This window comes from Acipenser ruthenus, chromosome 26 (genome assembly GCF_902713425.1).
Source record: "Acipenser ruthenus chromosome 26, fAciRut3.2 maternal haplotype, whole genome shotgun sequence".
Lineage (NCBI taxonomy): Eukaryota > Metazoa > Chordata > Actinopteri > Acipenseriformes > Acipenseridae > Acipenser > Acipenser ruthenus.
Genome location: NC_081214.1, coordinates 20,903,600 through 20,925,123, shown reverse-complemented (window position 1 = coordinate 20,925,123; position 21,524 = coordinate 20,903,600). Strand labels below are relative to the sequence as shown.

General features: G+C 37.2%; 1 protein-coding gene across 9 annotated transcripts in view; it reads left to right on the top strand.

The window, feature by feature from the left end:
- The window catches only part of LOC117430884 (ecto-NOX disulfide-thiol exchanger 2-like), a 117,754-nt gene that overhangs the window by 6,436 nt on the left and 89,794 nt on the right, over window positions 1-21,524 (top strand). The window contains exon 2 of one of the 9 annotated variants that reach the window (XM_059001492.1): window positions 3,105-3,271. The exons of the other annotated variants lie outside the window; for them this stretch is intronic. The gene's annotated coding sequence lies outside the window, so the exon portion shown is untranslated. The remainder of the gene's footprint in view (window positions 1-3,104; window positions 3,272-21,524) is intronic. 9 annotated transcript variants of the gene reach the window in all.

Here is a 21,524-nt window from a genome sequence, read left to right as displayed (position 1 = left end):
ACTGGGTTATTGGAGATCAACTCTGTATGTTCTTCATAATTACTTTTGAATTGATTTCTTAGACATCTTCCTCAATTACTGTGCAAATCCAGCTGTGCAAGGTCAGACTACCAGCTCTGTCTGTGAACTGCTGACTTCACAGCACTAAGTTGTTTCTGGAGGTCCCCAAGGTATCTAGCCTCTCCTCATTATGCCCCATGACTTTGGAAATTCTTTACATATTGTAAATGAGTACTGACATTTGTGACTTTAACGGAGTCCTCATTTGTGCACTATCCAGGGATTATGGAACAGTTATATCATTATTTATTTCCAGAAAGGTCTTTAGTAAACCAAGTTGTTCATAATCCTGTAATCCCCAATATGGAGAGCCTGTCCTGCTAGTCTGCAAACTGTGATGACTTTCAATTTACTCTTTCTAAGATGCAGATACCAACAGCATGCATACAATGTTCTCTTAGCCCACTCTATGCAGCCCAGTTTAATGCAGCTGATCATATACAAGTAGTTAATTAAAAGATACCAAATTGAGTGGGAAAGCTCCTGAAAGGAACATGTTTTATGATGTTTTATCTTAAAGCAAATAGTTCCTCTAAAATTTGAGTGTTTAAAAGTTATGGATGCTGTGTGAATTGGATAAACTGGGATTTGAAACCTCTACAATTTTAAGGATCTCTACTGGCTGACTGTTGTACAAATGGAATTGTTTGCGCTGGAGGGAATTAGGACTAATCAAGATTGGTTCTGTCAGCACATCAGAAGCAATAGCAAAACTATTACGTGCCATGACATTAATAGGGCTAGATTTGGCCATGTTCAATTTCTCTGTCTCGTGCTAAGGTTGTTTTATAAATTGGACTGTTCTGTGTCTCCACTCTGTCTCTTCCAGTGGAGATACTGATGTATCAATTGAGGATAAAGTTGAAGGGATGTTTTTTATATCTCAGTTTGTATTCGGTTTCCATATTGTTTGAAGTGAAGCCAAAAAATGATATCCGTATGACTTGATTAAAGGGTACTCACGCGAAATAATCATCCATACTGCCTGGACAAGTATTGCTGTGTGGGAAAGTTAACCATTTTAATGTGCTGTAAGTAACTGAGAAAGTTTCCGTTAAACGATTTCCTGGCATTATCTATTTCAGTGAGAGAAATGCCTTCTATGTCTTCGCAATTTGCATCTCAGATTTGGAAAATGAAGTAATCTTTAAGTCAAGTCATTCATTTTATAGCTAACTGTTTAAACCCATGCATGCCTGTTTTACCAGATTAAGGTGCTTCCTTTTTTTATTGGCTACGTATTCACAATGTGCTGAACTAAACCCTCTTAGTCACGCTAATTAAATACAGATCTATAAAGCCTAAGATTTGTGACATTTGACAAAGTTTTGAAAGGATACAAAATGATGGTAAATGATTACTGTGGAAATTCACTGTTTTGGGGGGTTGTTTTGCAGTCAGAACTTCCCATCCTTTTAAAATCCTGACATTTTAATTAAATATATTTATATTTTCTTGATGCTAAATGGTTTGCCTAATCAGGGAAGCAGATTAAAACACAGCTGTGTGAGTGGGAGGTGAGGGAAATCATACACATTTATAGTAATAGCCAGGAAAGAGAGGATTAAAACATCAATAGGTTGTACCCATGGTGTGAATCCAACAGTTTTAAAAGTGGTCCAAGATTCTGTCTTGAGTAATGAGTCTGAATGGCTTCATTCTAGGATTTCTGGGTAATTCTATGCAAAATTATTTTTATCATATTTGTTTATCACATGGTCTCGTGGTCTGTTGTAGATCCTGAGAGACCTGGCCTATAGAAATAAGTTAATAAGCAAATATTAAATAAATAATGTATTTAATGTGACACATTATATATACAGATCCACACAGTTCACAAAATAGTGAAATTTGCTAATATTGAAACATGCATATAGCATATGCAAGTTATTTATGATGGATTTGATTTTTCTTAAAGAAAGACATTGCAGTTTTAGAGCCTGCTATTTATGTGTTTAATGTAAGTAATTCATAAATGATGGTGACCTACAATAAGCTTAAATAGATAAGCAAACTATTAAATGGTAGGTAACCCCAAATTAACAATAATTATATCTACGTGAAGATAAGAGTTTGTTAATGTTGACGCTGTATGATACAGATGATATTGCTACTATACTACTGTTAAAGGTCAGTCCATCCAATGTCGTTTGTAGCAAGGAGAATGTGAGCCCTGGTTGCAAATACTTAAGAAAAGCACCATGTTGCAGAAAGCTTTCTTGTTGTGAAACACTGTGACTCAGAGGGCATAAAGGGTTTCTTGATATTATCTGACTCAGTAAGAACCAGCAGACAGTAGGCTGAATTAGCTTGACTTGTTAATGTACAGGCTGTAACTGAATCATGAGAGCCTTTTTCAGTTTTTTTTTTTTAATGGATATGTCCCCTGCGGTATACAGGATATCTGTGTACTTTTTGTATTTGTCAGTGAAAGATGAAGCACAGTTTTGCAGTAGCCTGTAGCCAAGATTACCAAATTCTCAACGGGTGCATTTGGAGTCTACAAACAAGGGGTGCAGTGCGTTCTGGTTTATTGGTTCTACAGGACTGTATAATTAAATGTCTAGATGCATTTGTTTTTAGCGATTACTCAGGCTTCTAAAATATCTTTGTTTGTGTGCTTGTATCTGGGCGACATTTCATACATAGTTCCAGGGTGTAAAGGTAAGGCTTTTTCTATGAAATAAAGGCACCGTGCAGTTTCTGCAGTTACACATTCAACTAAAGCTTTTCACAAAGCATGCATTAGCTTCATGAACTTTTTGTCCCGTATAACCTGGGAAAGTGCTTTTAGCCCAGCTCTTTTTTACTGAATTTGTCTCCCAGGCTACCCATAATCTTCCCAATATAAATGCTATAGATAAATGTTTAATTATTTGAAAATGTGTTTAAACTTTATCGAACTATTAGGCTAGTAGTAGCTGAAAATATAAGGCTGCATAGTATTATATGTTAAACTGTTATTACTTTATAAATAAGCATTTTCACTTTTAAAAAAGTAGTTTATGTAGTAGCCTAAACATTTCATGTGATTTCTCCACCAGTTCCACTGACAAGTTGTTTGACAATATCAGTGGAAGGTGTCTGATTGTAGCAGCTCCCTCAATCTGGAATGTCATGGAGATACCAGAACAAGAAACTGAGTGAAGTTTGAACATGTGCTTTAGTAAGGATCTTGTCTTCTCAAAACAGCCCAATCTATCATAAACAGGTAAGGGAAAGAAAACTGTCATTTGTATTTACTTGTCCTACTGTTAATGATCACATTTAAAAAATAATAGATAGATAGATAGATAGATAGATTGCATCTAGCTGCAGGTGCATAGTTTCAGCTACCATTCACAGGCTTTGTTCATTTTCTGTATTCGAAATCCTGTGGTCCAATAGGAGCAGGTTGTTATATTACTTTGTGTGGGTGTGTGTGTGTGTGGGGGGGTTACAGTATGTGTTAAGAAATAGGTTTTAAATCCATTGAAGTTGAACAATAGAGGGTGTCAGTCGGGATAGCATCCCTCCACTAAAAAGCTCTTCTGTATGTAGCAATACTTTAAAGCCCGTCTCTGTCCAAATTAAATGAATGCACAATTCTTTTTGAGACTGCAGATAAGCTGTCAGCCAATAGAGGCACTTGGTAATAAATGTGCCAAGCACAGATTGCTGTTTAACATGTTATAAAAGGCATCCGCTCCTTGCTCTACAGTAATGCAGTGCACGTAATGTACAATAATAATAACAACTTAAGGAACAATGGAGAGATGAGATGTCAGTTTGAGAGCGTTTTTCTTGATCTTAAGGAGGAAATCAATGCATGAAACTTAATACGGTGGAAAGCAAGCCTGGCAGCATTTCAATAGAGCTTTTAAGGCTCATCAGTGTTAAAATATCACACCTTTTAGTGCACTTTATAAATTATTACTGGCCAGAATTTATTACAAGAAGAGAAACTTGAATTCCTCTTCACATTCAACATTTGTCCCATAGCATACCTGGTTATGGACTGTAGATTTAGTGGAAAGCTGTTGACCGTTGGGTAAGGAGCAGTGGATTTAACCATCTCTGTTCAGTCAATTCTTTCTCTGAGGTCAACAGCTTTTCTACCCTCTGTATTTGGGTTGGATTCCAAAAACATGTCCTCATACAGTACTGGACAGTTACATTGCTACAAGCAGTGGATGGGTGGAAATTTTCTAGGATAGTGGTTGCACATTTAAGCTTGGGTGTAGTTTTTCCATTCCCGTTCAATGTACACGAAATGAGAATCCTGCTGTACTTTTTTTTTTTTTTTTTGTGCCATTTATTTTAAACCGCAACTGCTTTCAACTTCACTTCCCAAACTCTAAGCTCTTTAAGATGTCTTTTCTGAAACAAAATCGAATCTGAAGCCTGGCTCCCGCAAACAACTTCACAAATCAAAGAGGCGGTCCATAGACTAATTGGCCACCCACCATTTACTGCCTCTGAAAAAGCTTTGTGACTTACTGATCTATCATTGCTAATTGGCAATGAGTCAATGGACGGAACGGACTTGGTGTAAAAAGTATAGTTGATTCAGCAGGTGAAATTGGGATTTTCTTTTCCTTTTAGTAAATAAATACAGCAGCATAACAGGTTTAAAGGCAGTGATGCAGCAACGAAAAAGTTAAAAAGTCTGCAGTGGAAGTGCAATCTCCATACATGTCGGTTATTTAAATAAAAGATTGAGGCGTTTCCTTTCCACTTGGCCAATTATAAGCCCAAACAAACGTGCGCAGTTCAGATATAAGAATTACTGTATTTAAATCCCAAGTTGTTAATATCATTAATATCTTGTAACAGGGGTGTTCTGTTACTGGGGGTATCCGACGAGAGGTCTAATCTCCCAGCACTGCCATATCTAATCAAACAAAAAGACATTCTTATGTGCAAATCAAACAAAAACATATTCTTTAAAGGAGCAGGGCCTCAGCAGTGCCACGTATCTTTTAAGCTGTTTATGTAGAATTTATGTAAAAATATAGTGAATAATTACATTCCTACACCAGTAACATTTAAAAATAAATAGTGTAATTGTAAGTGATGTGTTCTAATGGGGACATCATTTTGATTCTCATTAATTCAGTGATTCATGTACTATTTTGTAGACACCAGAAGTGACATCTGTGCCAATATATTCTGTTGAGGTTCACTTGCAGTTCTCCAGCTCAAGATGGTAATGTTGCACTGGTTTATTTGTTAGTTAATCGATTCTGTGTACCGGATCTTGTCAAATTACAGATTAATTTTTTTAATCCTCTGTTTTTCAACAGCCTGATGGGAAAGGCAGCATTGCAGCTAAATCGAATTGGTATGCATTTCTAATACTGACAGCTACTTTTCTCATGTTTGAGAGTCAGCTTCTATTCTTGTTAAATATTTGAAAGATTTGGAAACATCTTGGTTTTATTCTAAACTTTCACTATAATACATACAAAGACTAATCTATCTTATGTTTGTCCAGGTACTAAACTGCCTGCTGGTAATATCAAGCAGTTTAGTCAATGTCATAGCCTATTTACTGGATAAAATTATACCAGGTAGGGTATTTGGACATTTATATCTGGTCTTAATTTTATAGAAGTTTGTTACTACATTTTAACATGTTAAATATAATTGGTAACAGTAAGTTATTACTCTTACTGTGACTGTCGACTCCTAAATGGCTGAGAGCTATATCTTGGGAACATAGAGTCCTTATTTGATTAAACCTGAAGTATGCCTGTTCATGTGTGTCCTCACAGTTGCAATATGAACGCTACCTGTTTTTTTTCACTCAAAAATATCACTGGCACAGAACAATGAATTCCATGGCATCTAGGAAGCAAAGAGTTAACATGGCGGCCCTGAAATTCAAACCTAAATATGCACTGAATGATTTTACTGATAAATCAGCTACAGCTGTGTTTACATCACCTTATGTTCACATATTGTGTGTCATGTTTTATGTAAGCAGAAGTTAAAATCTGAGTTAGGTACTGCCTTTAGATTAACAGTTGGTGCAATTTAAACAAAGGGAATGTGGGACTTGAAGGAATACATGTTATATACCTGCTGAATTTTTATGTTAATAATTTAAGACTTTTAATTTACCATTGTATTTATTGTTGTCATCATTATTGTTGTTTTTGCAAGGGCATAGGGCTTGTTTAAGTCCCCTGTATTTTACTTTTTGGGCAGTCTCCGAGCAAGGCGCATTTCAGTAATAGTCAGTATAAAAATGGCCACTGTAGGTGTGTACCTGTAATTTCTTTCCCCCTGAAACAGTGAGTTTTTATCTGAGATTTTCTACAGGACATCTTTAACAAACTGTTTCAGGAGGGTAAGAAATTACTGTTGCACACCACTGGTAATTTCTAACCCGGACACATTAGATAAATTCCACCTTATTCAGGTTTGCTCATAGACTGATAAAATAGATAAAATATGCAGGAGACTGTTAAACATGCCACATGTCCAGGATTGCTGAACGAAGTATAAATGAGGATTAAGAACGTATATTATTAGTAAATAAACACATTCATAATCTTAATTCAGAAAGTATTCCTTTTTAAATTTCCATTCCAAAAATACAATACTTTATAGTAGGACTCATAAAAGGATAGGAAAGAATACCCTATTTAGTCGAATCAGAACATTTTAAAGCAATATAGTCTGTTATTCTTTAAGACTAGTCTTCCCTCCAGAGCCTTCTGCAAAGCAGGATGTGTTGATCGATTAAATAAATAAAAAAAATTGCTCTGCAAACTGCATTTCTTCAGTAACAAGATGCTTATTGTGATACTCAGAAACTGATGTGAAAGGGACTGAAGCAAGCAGATTATCCTAGTGTCAGGAAGCTATACAACCAGAAATTTGTACACAGCATGCTGTGTCCTAACCATAGAATTGAAGGAAGCTGGGTACAAGAGACATGAATGCAGAAGGCAGTTTTACAATTAATGGTCAATAATGTAATTATACAGTGCAGGTGGGGGTGCTTCTGTTGGTGGGTATGCCATTCATACAATTAAGGAGGCTGTGTGGTCCAGTGGTTTGTAACTAAGAGGTCCCCGGTTCAAATCCCAGCTCACTCACTGACTCACTGTGTGACCTTGAGCAAGTCACTTAACCTCCTTGTGCTCCGTCTTTTTGTAAGTCGCTTTGGATAAAGGCATCTGCTAAATAAACAAATAAAGATAGTGCTTCAGCTACTCTAGGAGTTTTGAGATTACTGACAATTCCAGTATAAATGTGGTTTAGTGGTTTAGTGTTTGCTTTGATATGTGTTTGCTTTTGCTTAATTAACCATGAATATATTAAAAATGCATGTATTAGTTGGATATTCGAGATGAATTGTGTTACATCTATTTATTTATTTCATTTTTAAACCATCCCCTACTAAAATGTATTTCTTTTTAAACCATCCCCTACTAAAGCAACACGTTTTGATCTAGGGCTTAAACCTGCGTGGCACTAGAGTGGGTCACATAAAGATTTTGGAGCCAGAAACTAGGAATTGCAAACTGAACATCAGTACTGGGGCACCCTGAAGTTTAGACTTTTGCTTTTCTTACTGTAGCTACTGTAGGTAGTTGACCTGTTTGTAAATTAGACCAGATTGTAAAGTGTTGAAGCAGGGCAGTATTCTGTTTACCAGTTAATAAAGAAAGCTTAGTGAGCACCTTTGCAATGCAGTGCTAAATATGTCAATATATTTCAACCCCATCATTGATTCTCATTACTCCTAATAGCTTTTCCAGTACACTGAACTCCCTGTACTCTTGGGCATGTAAGAAATAGAGATGGGTGATGTATTGAAGGATGTGTGAGGAAATGACCTTTGCTGTGGCAAAGGTTACATTTCTTGGCAACCAGAAACTATTGCTGTATCTTGTCAAAAAAGGTGTAGAAAAGCATTCGTGCTCAACTAGGCTGGAATTTGTTTACTTCACTTATTGGAAGAGCTTCTTAATGGTGTGGATAAAAGACAATCTTGTCAACGATGTATTCTATGCATGTCAACAGAACAGGGAAAGTGCTGATAACTTTGGCCTTCAGAACAGTTGGAGTCGATTGGAAGAACGAGGGATTTACATATTTGTTGGATTATCTCGACAAACACTGAAATGCCACCTCTGGGTAAGTTTTCCAATATATTGTGTGAACCAGCAGGAAAATGAAAATAAATTATGTTTTTAATCTACGAAACAGTAAGATTTTTTTAAATCACTTTACAAATTGAGACGACTTTTGAAGAGCAAATTACATCTTTTTGCAATAATTAGCAACAAACTTAGTTGCTTCATTCCTCGTACCACTCAAGGGCTTATAGGCACAGCAGTATTCCCAGCTCAGAAAGCATCTCTATACTGTTTCTTTGAGCTTATTTATTATTGTCACCCATATAATATCCTCCACAAGAGCTGTGGGAGAGAGTGTGTATCTCCAGTCCTAGTGTGAATTTCACCCTCCTCCTTTTTACTTTGAACAGAGGGCCTGTGTTCCTGAGAGTCCCTTCTTTAAAACTAAGGCATATTGACATTTACTGCATAAGGTTGACAGCATAGGGAATAAGGGGTGGCTGGCCCTGTTCAGTTCTGCTATAACCAGTCTGCTTTTATTTCATGCTGCTCTATTAGTGCAGGTATACTTCTTTGTGAAACCAGTGAAAAATCTGGTTCCCTTCAGTGTGGACCAAAATGTAAAGTACAAAGGCAACCTGCTCTTTAATTGCACAGTGCTGCAGCTCCCACCTCCAAATACAGCCTGCATGTCAAGTAGATGTAGGTCTATATCCTGTTCTCTGCCAAATTATTTAAAAGGTTTGACTCTCCAGGCCCTCTAACCAGAGAATGTCTTTGCCTACAGTATCTGGTTTTGTTTTGTCTTTTACTTATTTATGGTTCTCCTCTTGTGTATACAGTGCCTTGCAAAAGTATTCAGACCCCTGACCAATTCTCTCATATTACTGAATTACAAATGGTACATTGAAATTTCGTTCTGTTTGATATTTTATTTTAAAACACTGAAACTCAAAATCAATTATTGTAAGGTGACATTGGTTTTATGTTGGGAAATATTTTTAAGAAAAATAAAAAACTGAAATATCTTGCTTGCATAAGTATTCAACCCCCACACATTAATATTTGGTAGAGCCACCTTTCGCTGCAATAACAGCTTTAAGTCTTTTAGCGTAAGTATGTACCAGCTTTGCACACAGTGTCGGAGTGATTTTGGCCCATTCTTGGCAGATTTGCTCCAGGTTGTTCAGGTTGGTTGGATGACACTTGTGGACCGCAATTTTCAAATAGTGCCACAGATTCTCAATGGGATTGAGATCAGGACTTTGACTGGGCCACTGTAGGACATTCACCTTTTTGTTCTTGAGCCACTCCAATGTTGCTTTGGCCTTGTGCTTGGGATCATTGTCCTGCTGAAAGCTGAATTTCCTCCCAAGCTTCAGTTTTTTAGCGGACTGAAGCAGGTTCTCTTGCAGTACTTCCCTGTATTTTGCTCCATCCATTCTTCCTTCAATTTTAACAAGATGCCCAGTCCCTGCTGATGAGAAGCATCCCCACAGCATGATGCTGCCACCACCATACTTCACTGTAGGGATGGTGTGTCTTGAGGCATGGGCAGTGTTAGGTTTGCGCCACACATAGCGCTTTGAGTTTTGGCCAAAAAGCTCTATCTTGGTCTCATCTGACCACAAAACCTTTTCCCACATCGCAGCTGGGTCACTCTCATGCTTTCTGGCAAACTCCAGACGTGCTTTCAGATGGTACTTTTTGAGTAACGGCTTCTTTCTTTCCACCCTCCCATACAGGCCAGTGTTATGCAGAGCTCTTGATATGGTTGACTGGTGCACCATTACTCCACTCCCAGCCACTGAACTCTGTAGCTCCTTCAAAGTGATTGTTGGCCTCTCTGTGGCTTCTCTCACAAGTCTCCTTCTTGTTTGAGCGCTGAGTTTTGAGGGACGGCCTTTTCTTGGCAGTGCCTGGGTGGTGTGATGCAGCTTCCACTTCCTGATTATTGATCCAACTGTGTTCACTGGGATATCCAAACACTTGGATATTATTTAGTACCCTGTCCCTAATCTATGCATTTGTATTACTTTATCCTCTAACTTCTGTAGAATGCTCTTTGGTCTTCATTTTCCTTCAGATTCACAGCCTGACCAATGATCCTTCAACAGTGGGGTTTTTATCCAGAAAATGTGACAGCAACTTTAATGGTTCACAGGTGGAGGCCAATGGTAAGGTAATTGTGTCCTCGTTAGGGCAATTTCTTTCATTGGTGTAAATTGGGAGCTTCCACAGCACAGGGGTTGAATACTTATGCAAGCAAGATATTTCAGTTTTTTATATTTCTTAAAAATATTTCCTAACATAAAACCAATGTCACCTTACAATAATTGATTTTGAGTTTCAGTGTTTTATAATTTTATATATAGTGTTTGGCATGTGACTGACTTGCAGGTCATAAAATACCCCAGTAACGTCTACTTCATTTAAAGATCTGATACATGAAGGATATTCAAGAGTCTTTTAGAGGGTGCAATTTGAGATACACACTTCATATTTCCTGAGGCGAAACCATCACTCTGACAATTGACCAAAATTATATACACTCTCTTATTTGGCTTGGGGAGTTAGTGTAAAGTGGTCTTTAAAGGGTACATAAGGACCTTTTTATTTTATTGTTACAATTTGACCATTTCTAAAAGTTTTAAAAAAGTGGTCAAAATGTAAAATTATAGCTTTTAGGTAAATAAGAAGCAAAATGCCATTTTCGATCTGGCGGCATATGTCAGATGTGGGAACATCTGCTTTGATTTAATATTGCAGATTTTGCCCTTGAAGCAAAAAGGATATTATAAAATTCAGTAGTGGTTGCTATTTTTAATTTTAAATAGGTTCCAGACTATGTTGTTCTCCTCAAGCCCCTCCTTTTATTTGTGAAGTCATAATCTAAAAGATTTTTTAACTTTAATAAAACTGATTGTATGTGTTTTTTCCATCACTTTATGCAAACTCTTTTTTGTACCGTTGCCTCTTAAACTGTGACTTGATGACTTTGTGTTTTACTGTCAAGCTTTGTTTGATATGGGGGGGATGAGACATTGCTAAACAGGAATGGTAAACCAGGAAATAATTGTTGCGTGGCAAGTTTATTCTTTAGTGACTTGCTTTCATGGAAAGGAATACCTTGATTAGCATACTGGCCTATTCCAGCACATATTTGGCACATTGCTAATTAGTTGAAAGTATTCAGCCAATTCACTTTCACTGGAACATGAACTTGATTAGGAGATTTTTTAATCCATTTCAGAAATGTAAATTGATATGAAATCATTCAGCGGAAATTGGATTTGGTATGAAACAATCCTATAAATTTACACAGTGATGCATAAATCTTTTTTTATAGTAAATTCTAAACTTATAAATGCCCCAGCTGTGTGTTTATTTTGTTAATTAATGCATTAAAGGTCCACATACAAACTCAAGCAAGAGAGACTAGGAAAAAGCCCTTATTCTCTCCCTCTTTTAGAAATGCATGTGCTGTAATGAAATAATATTTGTGTTGTATGCCCAATTCATTTACATCTTGTCCTATGTATCTATCCAGATTAAATACAAAATAAAAATGGTTTCAGACATATTGTAAGGGACTCATTTTGGAGCCCTCACTTCAAATAGAGAAATAGTCATGGGTATGTGGCATTTACAGCTGTATTTATTATCTTTAGATACTTAGATACTGAACATTCTGTGACTGAAAGAATGAATGTGGTGTTGATTGTACAAACAGCCCCTTAGTCAGTGTTGTTGAGATTCAGTGCTCTGTTGTGTCGCCTATACAGAAAGCACAAATCCTGAATTGAAGCTGAACATTTATTGAAAATCAATCTGACATGAATCGTTTCAAAGTGCATCAAATCTTAATCCATCATCATCCCGACATGAAAAGTTTGACATGAAAAGTTCATCAGATCCTCAAGTTTTGTTTTCACGACAGAGATATACCTGCGTTACTCCTTTTTGAAACCATCAATAAAGTTTCCAGCTTTGTTGCAACATAAAATTATTTTTGTTTTGGATGTATAGTTACACAGCGCACACTTTTTATTAAGACAAAATAGTTCACTTCACTGCAGAGGTGGCCTCCCATGCGTACAGACTGGGATGTTCACACTGTGTGTTTATATGATCTTTTTAAAAAAAAGATTACTTCCAAATTCTGCATACTGGTTACTGTAGCAATCACCTCTATCCGACCCTTGCCCATTACCTTTCAGTGGTTCTGTATATAAAATGACAGTTACAGTACATGAAGACCTTTTTTTTTTTAAAGCCCTGTAAAGCAATTCATTGTTCTATTGAAATGCTGGGTAAATTATAGGTTAATGGATTATATACTTGTTCATCCATGAACAAAGGTTGATGATGCATGATTTACAAGCAAAAGAAAAAAAAAGTTCATTGCAAAATTTTTAAAAGAATGACATGTCCTTTTTGGGGCCTTTCCAAAATGCAAGGGATTAAAGGTTAATTCATTTCACTTGAATGAGCATTCCATTAGGTCTTGCTGATTAGGATGTGATCATGTGCAGAAAGCCATTTGTTATAAGGACAGGGCCTTGAGCACTGCCTGTTACTGGGAGATTTTATCGTGAAGCTCTTTGCTTGTTCTACATCACTTTGTCACACCGATTCAATACATTACTTTTTCCTTATTTGGCCCCTTGACATCACCCACTCTAGCTTTCAGCAGACAGGGATTTGGGGAGCCGCTATAATGGAATACCAGGGGTTTATCAGAAACCCAAGTTATTACCAGAATAATAATGGTACAGGCTATGCAGTCATTTATTATATTTTATTGTTTTGAGACTTTACATACAAGATGTTTCAGATTGAAACAAGCATGACATTTTATTTAGCGGTGTATACATAGGTGAAAACCCATGTAGACCTTTGTGTCCTTATAAAACAGTGTTCCGACACAGATACAGCAAGATCCAGCAGGTACAAAAGACAAGCTCATTTATATGCATTCTGACCACTTTTGTACCATATTCTGTGCTCAGTCAACGTTCTTTTTTCATCAGGGCTTTTAAATGAAGGACAATTCCCACTCCTGGAAAATAATCGGTTAAATTGTTAATACAGCAAATGGGAGCTATCTACTGAAATAGTACCAGCTCAACGATACTTCTGGGATTAGTACTAACAATTAAAGGGTCATTAAGGTTGACCTTAGTCTTAAATGTGAGATTGCAGTCAGATAATACTCAACCCTTTTGCCCTTCTTGAATCCTTTCCAGTGCCATCTTTGTTGAGCCTGCTATAAGTGTCCACAAGTACAGTAAGTACAGCCTCACAACCTAGAACTCTTCTTTTGAGTGACAGTTTGTTTAAAGCCTTAAGCTTTACAGGCTAGTAATATTTAGATAATTAATCCAATATCTGTACATGGCTTTGGCATTATTTTTGTGCACATCCTTTGTTAAAGGCATTGGATTAGGGTAATCCTGCAACACAGTAACTCTCATTCAGAGGCTTTGCCCTAATGCTAGGATGTGTAGTGAAGCTTCAGCACTGTTGCAGAGTATTGCTACTATTTTTGAAATGTAATGTTTAGCGCTGATCTGTAGCCCTTGTACTGTACTACTAATTGTGTGTGTGTGTGTATATATATATACATATGTGTATACATGTAAAATGTGTATTTGTTTAAATAATTTTTACATATACGCAGAGAAGCGGTTTTTCGATTGAAGTGAAACTTGGTTTTGACATTCTTCAGCACAAGTTTTTGAGGGCATCAGAATCTAGGGGTAAAAACAAATGAACATACAGCTTTTCAACTCTCTAAACCAGCAAATGACACTAGTTGTATGGAGCTTGACTTGAAGACACTATCAAGCCATTCAATTATTAGTTAATAAGATTTTTCATATTGGGATATAATACAAGTCCGTAATGGAGATACATATTAGGTAAATATTCAGTGAATCTTCTTTCATTTTAAACTTAAGTAGCAATAAAGCACATGTCATGTCAATTGAGCAGTGTGTGTATGTGTTAAATTACATTGTTGTGTCTATATGAATCATGTTTCTCACAAAAGGTTGATTTTGAAAATAAGGCAGTTCACTTTTTTTTATGAATCTATGGCAGAACACTAATAACTTTACAGTCCCTCTCCTCTGTCTCCAGTTAAGCATACAAAAGGAACATAAGAGATTGCAATTTCTCTTAACAAAAAAGCTCCAAAAGGGATTTTTTTAAAATACATTTTTAGATGACCCTAGCATATGCCATTTCATACCATGCAGCATCTTTGAGCCACAGTTTTACACAGATGCGTGCAAACACAGGGGCTTGCCATTTGCACACTGAATTAGGGTATGTATAGATGCCGACTTACACTTCGTTTATCTGACAATACAGAGACCATTGCATGCCAGAGTTGGGAGGAAGGTAATGCAGACCCAGTTTGTCCTAAAATTGTCCTGTTGACTTGGCTATAGAAAGTTATTAAAATGAATTAATGTCAGAGAAAAAAAAATCAGCACACAGGTTTCTGGCGTGTCTTGTATTTTAAAAGATGATAGTATTTATATAAAAGTCAAAAAAATCATGTACTTGTTATATGGCAGAAACCATCAAACCCGCTGCCGAGCATGGTAGCAGAAAGCCCAGGGAGGGAGAGGAGATACTGGAGGAGTGATCACCTCCACAACAGCTGCTGGTTCTTGGGTGAGGTTATCACAGTAATAGCATGGAATTTTAAAGTTCTGTCTCTTTTCTGTATTATGCATAAATGTTTGATTAAAGCTTATAGTTTTAAAGGGGTTGTTTAATAACCAAGAGCTATTTTCTTTCTGTAATGCAGCCCTTGCAGTAAGTAAATGAGCTGTTGTCCCTGCGTCGCTTGTCTGAAAAAGCTTTTAAAAAGAGTATAGAGGAGGTGATCAGAATAAAATCAATGGGAGTGAAAATGCAGAGAGTGATAGATGATTGAGAACACTGCAAAAAGCAGAAATATGAGAAACAACAAGGACAGGTTTTCAGCTAGGAGGTGGGAATTGAAGTTACAAATTGTATTCAAGATAACCAATATTATGTCATCCACATCTAGCTTCTATTTGCCATGTCTTTCTGGAACTTTGTGTCATGCTTTGTAAATTGACCTGGGATGTGTTTAAGGCCCAACATTACTTTAATTTAACTGATGTGTCTGCATTAAGAAAAACCACTTAACTGAAACTGAAGTCCCAGCTGAAGGAAATCACATTTTCCATCTTATATCTAATTTTGTTATTATTATTATTATTTATTTATTTCTTAGCTGACGCCCTTATCCAGGGCGACTAACAATTGTTACAAGATATCACATTATTTTTACATACAGTTACCCATTTATACAGTTGGTTTTTTTTTTTACTGGAGCAATCTAGGTAAAGTACCTTGCTCAAGGGTACAGCAGCAGTGTCCCCACCAGGGATTGAACCTACGACCCTCCGGTCAAGAGTCCAGAGCCCTAACCACTACTCCTATTTTGTGACACCTGTAAAACACTATAAATGTTACTGAGTAGTTAAGGTGGTATACATGTCCTGATCTTCTGTTGCAAGGTTCTGTCTTTTACAGCGGGGTAGCTAGGCAGCCCCTACCCCCTCCCTGTCTGAGTGTCTGTAATAGGATCCAAACCATAACAGCATAACCACAAGCTGATTTGTGCTGTCTGTGCCGTCTCCCCACCCTAGGCTGTTTAACATCAGTCCACATTTGAGATCTAATATTTTTGGCTCCGTCTTTACGGTTATTAATATTCTTCATCTCTGCTTTAGTGCATGCTTTACTGAGAGTGGAGAAGCATAATGTAAAAACAATTTGGTGTAGAATATAATCAGCCCTTTTCTTGATGTCAGTTCAGTGCCTGCCCGAACAGCACTGAGACTCCCAAACAGGTTGCTCAGTGACCTTGCTGTCAGCGATGCATGCTGATAGTTTAAAATTTCAGGCACATCTCATAGATGAAGTTTATGACCTCAGGTACTGCCATCAGCCTTAATGATGAGGCTCTGTAATATATAGGTATTAGTATTCATTGTGTCGACTCCAAACAATTATTTATTTATGATTTGCTTAAAGCCAGTGCTCCACTCTGCAAAAGCTGGGAAAAATGCACGGATAAATGATGGAATGAGAAAGTTTTTAATAACTACCTTGTGCACATATGCAGAAAGAATTTAATCCCTGTGTGTCTTTGGAGAGGGAGCCAGCCAAAATTAGGAATTTTGCCCGACCAAATAAAAAACATCCTGACCTTTTTAACAATTACCCTGCAATTCATGGAAATCACCAGATGTCACAGGAAAACTCTTGACTGTTTTCAAAAGTTAATAAGATTTTTAATGCATGTGTCTCGTGGTATGCATCAGCCTTACCCAGTGTGGATGCAGTTAGCTGGCGGGGGTCTGTCTGTGCCAAAGAACAAAACGACATTCTCAATTGCAGTTAGATTTATTTTTACAGGATAAGAACCCTTGAGACAGCGTATGTCATATTCAAGAGGATCCTGGTAATATAGCAGCAGCAACAACAATTGGCTGCGCTGATTCCAATATTCATTAAGCTGTGGCATCTAACAGAATCTCACCTTTTAAATCCACTTCAGTGACAATCACGGCAGGAAAATAAATGAGAAATGGACAGCTGATGCTATTCTGTCCGAGCACATACTCCTAGATTTCTGTTTCCCTAGTGAACCAAGTATTCTCCTCCTCCATCTTTAGTGGGTTGAAATGTTACTGAGCTGTGAATAATTTTAAACATGAAGGATTAGGGTGGAACATAAATATCGCTCTGAACAATTGCCTAAACCTGCAGAGATATATAGCCTGTAAGAGAAGCATGCTTATGCATACATGAAAAACATTTAGCACCTGTTGCATGTTTTAAATCGCTTTTTGAAATCTGTTTTACAATTATCCATTATTGCAGCAACATTTTTTACGTAGCTGGTTTTAAATATTCTGATAATCAAAATCCAGTTACAAATTATACATTTCATAAACTGCATTTTGCACTGGGGGAAGACTTTAATGGAGTTAAGAGATTGGATTTCAGGGAGGTGATCAGACTCAGGTGTTTTACTCTTTTGATGTGGCATAGATTTGTTATGGATGATGTTGTAACTCAGTTTGGTTATGTAGACTTTACCATTTATGTTTTTAATTTTGCTCTAGGATAATCTGTGTTAGTCCATATTTTTTATAATGGTTTTAAAGGATCAGCTAAATATATAAAATACTTGTTCAAGACTACAAAAGTCTTGGGATAAGTGGAAATTCAAGGTAAAAAATGTAATTGTGCATATGGTACAAACCTAGAATTTTAAATATGAATAAAAAAAAAAAAAATGATGCCATCATACTACATTAAAAAAAAAAAAAAAAAAAAAGCAGCAGTTGTACATTGAGACAGTAAAACTCAATTATATATGTATGTTTTAAAATGGTGGTGCGATTGTGATAATATAATATTAAAGGGTTTAAGGCACAGTTGTGCCTTGGAACACCTTGGGGTGTTAATTGTACCCCCTGCTGTGACTTAATTTATTTATTTATTCATTTTTTATTTAGTTGTCATTTTTCTAGACTTGGGACATGTTTAAAAGACAGATCTTTTTGTGCAAAGTAGGAACCCAGGCTAGAGAGAAAATCAATATATAACCTCACTAGTGCAACAAATGGGCAATTCGCCCCCATTGAGCATGAAGCATCATTCATATTGCCCAGACACATTTACAGAGTGTTGTGCATGCATGTTGTTTTCATCAAGATGATTTATAGTTGTCAGTGCTATACCAATGAGACTGCCTTCTCTGTTGGTTCCTGTGCCAATGTGCCCCGCCCCTGTGTGCATGTGTGTGTTATGTGTTGTATGTTGTGTGTGTTAATGTTGGTGTATAGGCATTGGTACACGGGATATAAACGGGTCTGTGTTTCACGTGTGATTGAAAATGTATAATTGTATTTAGGCACGGGATTGCACATCACTGCACGTGCATTTAAAGTATAGTATGTGAGCACGGGGTTGCACAGAATTAATTCACGTGCTTGGATTCAAGTGAATAATTAATTAGTAATTGAATCCCAGCACAACAGTATATATAGATGCACGTTTGACTCACTCGGGGTTGGGTGTTCATGAGTGGAGAACGGGTGAGAGAGAGAGGAGAAAGAAAAAGAAAGATTGTAACGTTTGTTTTTGCTTTACTCACCGTGTTTGTTCATCCCTGTTTGTTAGTGTGTGTTCGTTTTTGTTTGTCTCTTTATTTTGGCCACCAGTGCCGTGCCCTGTGTTTTGTGTTACAACCTTTTTATTTTCTGTTCTGTCGGTTAATTATTAAATGCTGAGCGCGATCACACGCTCAGCTTCACCAAAACCCCAAGTCTCTGTGTGTTACTTCCTGGCTCTGGTCTGACGCCACCCACTCCGGCCGTCTTTGTGTCAGTTCCCTATAAGGAGAAGAGCCACGGATTGAAATGCAGTGAGATGAACAGAGCATCCTTTATCAAGTATCACTGAATCATAATGCGCTGCACGGTTTGGGGAATTTAGTAACTTGGTATTTCCCAGGTTGCAATGCTGCATTCTGTTTCCAGTGAGTATTTTCCTTGTTATATTTAAACCAGCTGGTAATGAGGTTTAAGAATGGGTTATGATTTTTCACCTCCACCACCTCTAAATGATCATCATAACTAACCTCTGGTTTTCTCAATGTCCACTATGACTCATTTACAGTACCAGCTCTCAACTGTATCCTCTGAGTCAGGGATGTCCACCTTTTGAACTCCATAGCATTTCATAGAAAGGCATTAGATTCATTCAGGGAGGCAGTGGGAGCTTTAAACCGGTAGGTGTGAGTGGTGGTGATGAGATCCTGACTTCTAGTACTGTTGGTAGACCAAACATTTATATAAAAATAATTCCATGAAAGATCTTTATCAATGTCTTAATTGATGTTGGGCTGCCCTGCTTGAAAAATGATGATCACAATGAAAATAAAGAAATACATGTTTTTAAATTCTGATAATAAAAAGCAGAGTATTCTTCGGAACCAGACAAATGCCAGCTTGTCTTTTATGTTGTTTGCTACAGATCTATGAAACTTACATAAACTGTATATGTGCTTAAGAATATTAGGCAAATAAGTTGTGCAATGAAAAATGAGCCAGGCTTTTTCCAGTTCATTTGTAATCTTAAATCCCAGATGTTTTTTCCTGATTTTTACCTTCATTGTCTGAAGCAGACAATAGAATGGTATAGTGCAGTGGTACTCCACTCTGGCCTTCAAGATCTATTCCAGTCCTCGTCTTCATTCTAACCAGGTACTAAATTAGTTAATTGCCTCTTAGCAGCTTCAATTGACGCTGTCCTTACAAAGGTACCACCAAATGGTCCTGTCAGGACAGTGCACTCTGATTGGTTCATATTATTGTTAATAAAACAATGAATAATCCTCTCCCAAAGGTCAGTAATCTATACTGCAGCCATTACACATCTAAAGTAGTTAATGTTTGGCAGTGAATAAGCGTTTTTGTTACTTAAAAAAAAAAAAAAAAAAAAAAAAGTAACTGGAGGTGCTGACTTCCTCAGTTGTCCTGACAGGAACATTTTGTGGTACCTTTGTAGGCACTGCTCAATTAACAACTTTAGAACCTGCTTGGAGTAAAAACCTGGACTGGATTGGATCTCGAGGGCCAGAGTTGAGTACCACTGGCACAGTGGCTCATTTCTTGGTCAGCTCTTTTTGTTTTGTCGGAGGAACAAACATCTGCCTGAGCATCCCTGTACCCCACTTGCCTTATTTAAACTGTCAAGCAGTCTGCTGTGTGACATCCAGTTACAGTTTGAAATATGCTTTCAGCGTCAAATCTGTTGAGTACAAGAGTGCATCTTTATGGCAATCAAAGCTTCGACACATACTGCATTTACACAGTGGTGTCAGATGTTGGAACTGATGCTGTCAACAGGCTGCTGACAAATGTGTAAGCCAGAAAAATGCAGGTATAGTCATCAATTTGTCAACCTTTAAATTATCACCAAGGGTAAATGAAACATGAGCAGGTTATACAGACTGCTGAATGGCATCATTTAATGTATCCAGTCGCTGCAGTCTTCTATATTAAGCATAATAAAATATGCATGCAGTTGTATGCATGGAAATGCTCTTTTAAATTCCCGTAGATGTCCCTTCTAAAATACAACTGTATTAGAAGGATTACTGTAACTGCCCTTGGGTACTCCTTTTTGTAAATGTACTTGGTGCTTAAGAGTTAAAGAAAGCTCTATGTTTGCTTGGCTTACTTTAAGGTAGTATGTTGCTATTTCACCTCCTACAGTGTGTCAGTTCTCCTTAACAGTATATTTGGTGTCAAAACTGGCTGCAAAGTTATTAAAGAATGAAGGTGGTTGGTTAATGACAGGAAAGAAAATGTTGAAGGTGAGACTGTCACTCTCCAAACAGAGTTTGCTAAAACGTGCTTCTTTCAAAACTGCACACTTGACACTAACAAATGGGTATGATGGGTTTGATTTACTGGAATTTTATTTCATTAGTTATACCACTTTAAATGTTACTTACACTAACACTCCAGTGTTTCTGAATATGGACCTTTATTGTCAAAGTGTTGCTTAATGTTTTTAAATGCTGCTTACTTAGAAGTCACAAGAGAAGTTGTTGATTAAGCAAGTCTCAGGAGGATACGCCTGACATTGCTTGCAAACAGAATACATTCCACCCATGCACTGCTGCCTTTAATGATGTTTTATTTATTAAAAAGGTTAGATGGTATTTTCCTGATAAAGAGAACACAGTGTACGACAGGTCTCTCCTTTGTACTGTGGTTTATGCTCAAGTAGAGCCTCTGAACCATCCAGGCATAAGAGAATCCCAGATATGAGTAATAAAATATTTATCACTTGAATGACATTCTTTTCTTGTTGCTAAGCAGTCTCTAGCATGATGTAGCAGGTATCCTTAAACTTTACTGCCAGCTGCCACCTGTTTGTTTTAACAGCAGGTAGGACAGCAGTGTAGCTGCCTCTCAGTCACCACCCAGGGTGAGAGGGAAGTTCAGTCTCTGTGTCCATCCTCCCCGTGACTAATGTAAACTCTTCAAGGTGTCCATGCCCTGTATTTGGGAGACAGATGCAGGCCCATTAGGAAATTAGATGGAAATGGTTATCAGTACTCTTAGAAAAAAACCTGAGGTGAAAAAGCTCCATCTTTGATTGCCAGTAGACTGAGCCACCTCATGCCTCCCCCTGCTCTCCTTACTTTATTGTCTCTCTTCTGAGATTTAAAGGTGTAGTTCCAGATCAGTGTTATTGAAGATACTTAATCATATACATTTGTTCGGATAACCCCTGTTGAAGTCAAAGTAA